Below are 8,071 nucleotides of genomic sequence, written 5' to 3'. Positions count from 1 at the left end.
CTTAAAAGCATTGCCTGTGGAGTTTTTTCTGTTCAGCCTGGTCTCCCGGTAACCCTTGGTGGCAATTTTATCCTTTCAGCAAATAATGGGTCTGTATTATTTGTTATTTAGTGGATACTAGCTTCTAGCTTTACTAAATACTTTTGGTCTTCACCATTCTGCTTTTTTTTCATCTAAGCAGGGGAATGAAACAATGACCTGCTTTGTCGGACATATAAATGGTGGTGGGGTTTTTGGTTTTGGGGGGTTTTTTTTGGGTCTCTTCGTAGCAAAAGAGCACATTGTAGGAAAGCAGTACTTTACAGAACCTCTCTTACAACATTGATGTTATTTTTCTTCCCTTATGCAAGTTAAGATACCTAACTTGGCAGTGCATTTTGTACAATCACATGCATTATATCTATACTGTAGCTCGCATCTATCATGTACATCAAGTACCTGGCATTTAGATCCCACTGCTTTCAGCAGATTCAATTGAATATTCACTGGATAAATTCAGTAACTCAAAACAAAAGAGTTGAGAAACTTCCAGAGGGAACTTCCTGTGTTTCAGTTTGTGCCCATTGCCTCTTGGGCACCACTGAGGTGAGTCTGTCTTCTTTACATCCTTCCATCAGCTATTTATAAACATTGATAAGATCCCCTGAACCTTCTCTTCTCCAGACTAAACAGCTCCAGCTCTTTCAGCCTCTCCTCATATGAGAGATGTTCTGGTCCCATCTTCGTGGCCATTCACTGGAGAGCCTAGAGTTGGACACAGCACTCCAGATGTGGCCTCACCAGTGCTGACAACAGGGGAAGGATCACCTCCCTTGACCTGCTGGCAACGCTCCTCCTAATGCAGCCCAGGACACCACTGATCATCTTTGCCACAGCGGCATGTTGCTGTCTCACGGTCATCTTGTCCACCACAGCCCTCAGGCCTTATTCTGCAAAGCTGCTTTTCAGCTGGCTGGCCCCCGCTGTGTACTGGTTAGTGTGGGTTACTGGACCCCAGCCTGTACTGGTTAGTGTGGTTATTCCTTCCCAAGTGCAAGACTTGACTCTTCTTTTGTAACACTTGCGTTTTTAAACTTTGCGTATTATTAGTGTAATTTGTTTTAATGCTGGCATTTTTATAAATGTGTCTAGGTATACTGAGATGATTCATTCAAAACGTACAGATTTATTTCTGTTCAGTGTTAAAAGAACCCATGGTATTACAATACTGATTCTTCTCTATCACTGCTGGATACATACCAAATCTTCAGTGTTGGTCTTTATCTCTTCAAAGCCAGAAAATTGTAACTGTATGAGTAGAAATGTAACAAAGAAATGATTAAAAAAAGGATTTAAAAAAATGACATGCATAAAGAGAAGAGAACTGAAATGGTAATGCATGCCTTTTCTAGATTCCAGGCTTCCTTAGTGTAGGTAAGTGTCTTTGCAGGTGCTTTTTACAGCTTTGGAGTGTGGGCTATCAAACCTACTATGTAACTTTCTATTCTGTTGCTGAATCTATCTGGGAACAGTATGATTAGAAAGCTTTTGGATATGCATATTAAAAACTATGTGAAAGGCAAATTATTACTTATAAAACAGAATGTGTAATCATGAATCTTTTTAGCTGTAGAGAGGAATTTTTAAGCGTGAAGTTGCATTTGGTACTTTAACTCAGTATATTAGAAACAGGTTGACTGAACGTATCCCTCTTATTTGTAAGGGAAAGAAAACAAAAGATTAGAAGATGGATAATAACGTTGAGGGAATACGGATTAAAGAGCATCTGCAGAACAGATCCAGGGAAGCTCGCTAATTCAATAGGCAATAGCTCTTTCTGTATCTTCAGTGGCAAGTTGATGCCTTGAAATCCTGTGCCAGAAGAGGAACATTCATGCATGGATCTCTAGCCTGGAGAATTTAAAACCACAAAAAACTTATTTGTTTTGCTTAGCCTTTGAGGCAACTTTTAAAAGAGCTTTCTGGGGATTGAAAGAGACATTCTCTGGAAAACACTATGCAGGGGAACGCATTTTTCAAGAATAACTAAATACATTAATTTGCTAGGAATTGGAGTAAAATACTTTCTCTGTTCCACAGCAGCAGGTCTAGAGAACACCCTTGTGGCTGCAGAATTATTCTGCTGATGGTGTGCTTCACATGAAAATGCAGGGAATATTTCTTCCTTGGTCCTCATAAAAGACTACTACACAATATTGGACTGTATGGATGTCTGCTTTATTGATAGCTACCTGGTACACCATGGTTGTACAGTATCCTTTTAATTTCATGTTGTAGAACATCCTCCAGTTATTTCAACCTCAGCTCTGGCACAGGTAGTCATAGCTAAATTTAATGGCAAAAGGAGGACTGTAATGATTTATCTAACTCACAGATCAGTCTTTGCTGTTGCGAACCTCACGTTTTTGCTATTGCTAGTCTTACTGCTTCCATTCTCATGTTGATCTTGATGATTCTGTGTTTATACATTTAAGTCATTAATGAATGAAAAGTTGAAGTCCCTTTTCCTCTAACCTGCTAACAAATAATCAGAATTCACTGTTGCCCTGAAAAAGTTACCCAGTTACTGACATGACACTTTCAATAGAAACAAAGAACTAATAATATTTTTTTGCATTTACTGGACTGTTTTTTTTCAAGTTTGAACTACTGTGAAAGAATCGAATTAGGAGCCAACAATTAAAGTATTATTAATTTTCTTTCACATCATCTATCTCCTCAAGCTAAGCAGCTTTTAGAAATCAACATTTTGAGATGGCAAGATTTTGTGGCTTTCAAGTTACTTAGAAATTCTTTTTAAAGAGTGAAATTTCACACGTTTCCTGTGCTCTTTCATCTGCAAATAATGAATGGTAATGCGATAAATCTTCTCTTTTATTATTACTACTACAAATCATATTTAAGATTACAAAAGCTTTTAAGACCTTTTAAGACTTCTGAGAGCCTCCCTGTGAGTTAATGCCAGGCTGTTCAGAAAGTGAACAAGGAGAAAAGAAATTTGAGGTCATTTAAAAGACTTCACATATCTAACATAAGCTTATGTCTGTTTAAAGTATCAGAAATTTTCTCTCAGGCTGACTGGTTTTTCAAAGTCCAGTTGTTCAGGACTGTGATCTCAAATAGCGTGTGTCCGTGGAGGTGATTTCTTTTTCCTACTTTCATAATTGGACCCAAGATGCAGTCTATAGGGAATCAGCTATGATTTACCTCAACAAATCCAGAGTTTTCTTTCTTCTGAGGCAATTAAATTGGCAAGCAGTTATCAAATATTCTCGCAATCATAGAGCATTGTCAACTAAAAAGAAGCTGTGTTCTGAAACACAGTCATCTTAACAGTCGTCTCTCCACCTTCTGTTCTAGGAGGGTCTACCTAGCTCCCCGCAAATTCTTCCTGCAGGCTTCTCTCTCTGGATTTCTCATCCCACCAAATATTGCTTGATCATCCGTAGCAACTTATTTTGCCCAGGAAGCACCATTTCTGAAGAAAACATGTAATTTTTAAAATATTCATAGCTCTTTTGTATGCTTGTTGCCTTTTAACCAGATAAAAATGGCTCTGTTTCTAAAATTACTCAGTTCCTTCCAACTCGCAACTGTTAAAACAGTTGTTATTTGAGCCTGCAGGCTGAAATCTGCCTGTCATTTATTTGTTCATGATGCTTGTTTACAAGACTCTTGGTCTGAAACTATTGCTGAATCCTTGTTTTCTTTACACAGCCCAAACTTAAGCCAGCTCAACACATTAATACTGGAAAAACTCAACACCTTAACAAGTCCAGGACATGTAAGGCTCATGTAGAGCAGGATTCACAGCCATGTCACACTGACTGCTTGTATGCACACTATGATGAACACAGCAGGGTTGCACTGCCATCCTGAATATGCCATCTCTCAGGTTCCAGAACATTTTGCAAATGCATGACAGTACTTACCTCTTTCCCAAAGTCTTGCATATTTTCCATCTTCCAAGGGTTTTATTGCACAACATTTTGTTGTTCATTTCTAACCAAAACACATGGAAAACTAAAATGGGGGAGGAAGAAATCATAAGTATCTATGGCTGTCTTTGTCTCATCTAAGCCTTATCTAAGCTTTATTTAACAGAGATATTCAGCCTAATTCTAGGAATAATTCAGGCATACAGTCACATAAAGAGGAAAGAAGTGCATGGAACTCAAAGAGTCTAAGTGGATGGACGAAAAGGTATGACAAAAGATTCATCTTGGAAATACCAATCCACCTGGGAAAAAAGCGGTCCCAGTCATACATCCTTAATGAGAATCTGGGCAAACAGTAATGCTAGAATGACCTAGAGCATACAGCACAACAAATATGAGCTTACAATACAGTGAGGGAAAAAAAAAGGTATTTATTGTGTACAATATGCCAAACCAAAGAATTTGGAAGTATCTGACTCAGCACTAATGGTGAGAGTGTTTACTGCATACTGGGAAGCCCAAAATTCTGGTAAACCAAATACTGATAGATGAAGAACCGAGTACAAAGATGGGGAAAAAAAGGAAAACCTAACTCACGTTCTTTCTCAGGAACATCTTTAGCAGCCTTTTTGTCTTAGCTATTTGTGTTCAAAGGCTTTTCTTCCAATAACCTGTTAAAAACATGTGAAAACTAAAACTGTTCCTAAATTGCATATTAAATATAATTTTTCAGGTTTATGGATGTTTCATTATATACTCAGATAAAACTAGTAGTTATGTTTCATAAGCTGTTACATCAAAGGCAGTAACTCGAAATCACCTTACACGTTCCTTAACCTGAACCAAATGCAACATCCTATTTCAACCAATGTTATGAATTACTTTTCTCTGCGATTTCAAATTCTATATAGCTACAGTAGAAAAAAATAATGCCTATGTTGCTATCATCTTTTCCTACAGCAGCTTTTTCTTTATGCCAAGTGTAAGCATTTTGTGGAAAAAAATGAAAATGTGTAGTATATGTGATCACACAAGTTGCAATAGGTTAAAATTCAGAATGTACAAGATACAATGCTGACCAGTTCTGTTTTCTGAGGTCACAGTAAAATGGTTTGGAAATGCTTATGAAATTTTATGTATGTACACCTCTACATGAGGGAGCAGGAAAAATTATTTTACTTGCATAGGATTTGTGGAAATTATTAAATGACAGGTACAATTCTGGAACATAGAGTTCTGCTGACTGAAAATGTACAAAAAATGCATGTAAAGTATACAAGATGACCTCAGTTCTTAAAAAGTATATAGGTTGTGTTGTAATTTATGAGCAGAAACAGGCATTTGTTCTAAACTGTTTCCTCTGTGTGAGAAAGTTTGTAGTGTTTATCTCCACCTCCTTCATTAGGACTTACTACTTGACTGATTAGATGCTGTCATCTTCATTCCTTGTGAAGATCATTTTGGGCACTTAGTCTTTGTGATGTATAATCATAGGGAACTCAAGAAAATAACTGAGCGCACTGCATGCCTGTGCATGGCAAGACACTGAAGAGTCAAGTAACTATCGTGTGACTAGTTTTGAGATACCACAACAGTTCTATCTTTTGCTTTCCTCACACATGCCCTCTTTTTCTTCCTGCAAACTTCTAGGAGAAATTTGAGGATTTTTCTCACTGGTCAAGGACTCTTTGCGTGCTGTCAGACCAGTAACTCTAACTGGGCTGCAATAAATCTGGAAACCCTGAGTATGTGAAACTCATACTGCTGGTTGAAGCAGGTGCACAGCTCTGCAGGTGAAGTCTGTAACGTGTCATACAAAGATTGCTGACCACGTGCACAGCATCTGAGAAGCGAGCGCACAGCAAGACCACCACTTCTGGCAAATGGGAGTCCTACAGTGCATGTGTGCAGATATTTTCTCCTCCAGAAATACAAGATAGGAATACAGCAGTTGTACAGCAGTTACAAAAATACATCTAGATTAAAAGTCGAAAAGGAGCATTTCATTTGTAGCTGAAGGTGTGAATTTGATCAGTCTAAATTTGAGCTAAAATTGTGAGACCTCTGAGGTTTAAGTTCCCGCTAGTAAATTAGCATTTCACACTGTCTGCTGTCTGCAGTTTCATCAAAAGGAAAATTTAAACAATTTCAGTTTCTCAGGAACCAAGTAGAATATGTTACTTGTATTTATATTGAAATAGATCTTAAGGACCAAATAATGGCTATTGCCCAGTACCCTGCAGTCTGTTCCCACTTACAAATGACTTTTCATAGGTACCTTAAGAGTTCAGGAAAATCACATTTTACATCAACTTCACTTTATTATAAATCACAATTTTTTATCCCATCTCATTAGTACATAACATACATTTCTACCACCTAAAATATAGCAAGTGCTTTAAAGAATGAAGAGCGTTATTGCCACCTGGTGGGAGCCTTGAGTGTATAACTTAGTAACTATAGACAGGATTGTGAAGATGTTGAAATGGTTCAAGCTGACAAACACCATCCTGCAAGAATACAGACTAACTACATTTGGCACCATGAGAATAATTAGATGATTTAATTTGCTATGACAAAATAGCATTATTAAAGAGCTGCAACCTGTCCCTACACTCCTTTTAATGTCAGGTAAAGTCACTGTCACAGTTAGTAAATTCTGTTGCTTTTGATGCAGGATTGGAACAGGATTGGACTACTGACATGCATCAATAAAATCTGAACAAGCATAGTGAAATATTGTAGAAAAGTTGTATGTCAAAGGTTTTGGGAAGATAAGAGCCGAATGGACAAGAACAGAGGTTTAAATCTGCATTTCCAATTGTCTGAACCCTTTCTCGTAATTATTTTATGTAATTAGCAATGAATAATGTGACCTTTACAAATAATAATTCTGAAAATCTCTATTTAATAATTCCTGAGCACTTGGCTTTCTTTTCACATTTCTGTCAGTGTGCTTGTATTCAAAGCTTTGAAATAAGTGGCCAGTTTTTTAGGCAGGAAGCAGTGAGATTTGCAGATAGCAATATTGACATAAACATGATTTGAAAGTTTAATGACTAATATGACTCTGTGAAGGCTTCCTGACTAAAACACTGAAAGCCACAATATGATACAATTTGATCTGACATGTATAGGACTAACAGCATATATTTCCTGTCAGAAATTTAATTTTCAATGTGACAGTTTTGCACATTTTTAAAAACTTAATTAAATTCTACACAATCTCTATTACAGAATCCTTTAGACTACACGTGCCTGAAGCTGAGATGTAGCAACTCAGTTTTCAGACAGCAATTTATACATAATGTTTTGTGGACAGAACGCAACATGTCTATGTTTGCTACTGTGTAGCAGATGGAATCCTGGAAAGGACTGAAGGTAGTTTATAGAAAAAAAAATTTGTAGTATCCTTTGCAAATTATTAACGCTTTGTATTTCAAGCCATATGAACTTGTCTGTTTCACAAAGAAATGATCATTTGTATTCATCCAAAGTGGCCAAAGATTATTCCTCCTGAAATGTGGGAAGATGCTTCATAGCATGAATTCAAGGATTGAATTAACTAATTCCAGAGCTAAATTCCCTTTAACTATTACATTCCAGATTTAACACTGCCAACCATCAGGGAATTTCCTTGCTAACTCACTTGCTATAATGATGTGCTCCGCTTTCTTCTTTTCTCCTGCAGTTTGGGAGGAACTGAACAGAAAAATCTTTGCTTTAAGCTTCTTTTTTTTTTTTTTTTAATCCATTCAAGTTGTTCTGCAAAAGAGAGGGGGAAAATTACTCCAATATACTTGGGTGACAAAAATGTATGTAATACATTGAGGATAATTCATAACTATATTGGGGTCAGGGTTGGAGAATCTGTACATTTTACAGCAGTCCTAGTAGAAATTCTTGCATCACTGCCTTCTGATTTGTCTCTCTATACTAAATCCAGTACAAGGCTGTACTTCAGAAAGTAAATGCAATCTTTGGCACCTGGGAGTGCTGGAAATTACCTGAATCACACATGGAGTTTTTAATAAAGAAAAATCTAAACAAAATTTCACAAAAATCATAAATATTTTTAAATTCTTTATTTATTTAGTATGGCTGAGGGAATGTTCTTGGTTTTATGGTTTCCT

The 8,071-nt window shown here is 37.0% G+C and overlaps 1 long non-coding RNA gene across 1 annotated transcript; it reads right to left on the bottom strand.

Moving 5' to 3' along the window:
• Positions 1–1,133: 1,133 nt before the first annotated feature.
• Positions 1,134–7,667, bottom strand: LOC134516308 (uncharacterized). Its single transcript, XR_010071279.1, has 3 exons — positions 7,588–7,667; positions 3,933–4,023; positions 1,134–1,287 (listed from the first exon to the last, which is right to left on the bottom strand). It is a non-coding gene; the product is annotated as an uncharacterized LOC134516308 (long non-coding RNA).
• Positions 7,668–8,071: the final 404 nt, after the last annotated feature.

The sequence above is a fragment of the Chroicocephalus ridibundus genome, chromosome 5 (assembly GCF_963924245.1).
Source record: "Chroicocephalus ridibundus chromosome 5, bChrRid1.1, whole genome shotgun sequence".
NCBI lineage: Eukaryota > Metazoa > Chordata > Aves > Charadriiformes > Laridae > Chroicocephalus > Chroicocephalus ridibundus.
This window is presented reverse-complemented; position numbering and strand designations above follow the sequence as displayed.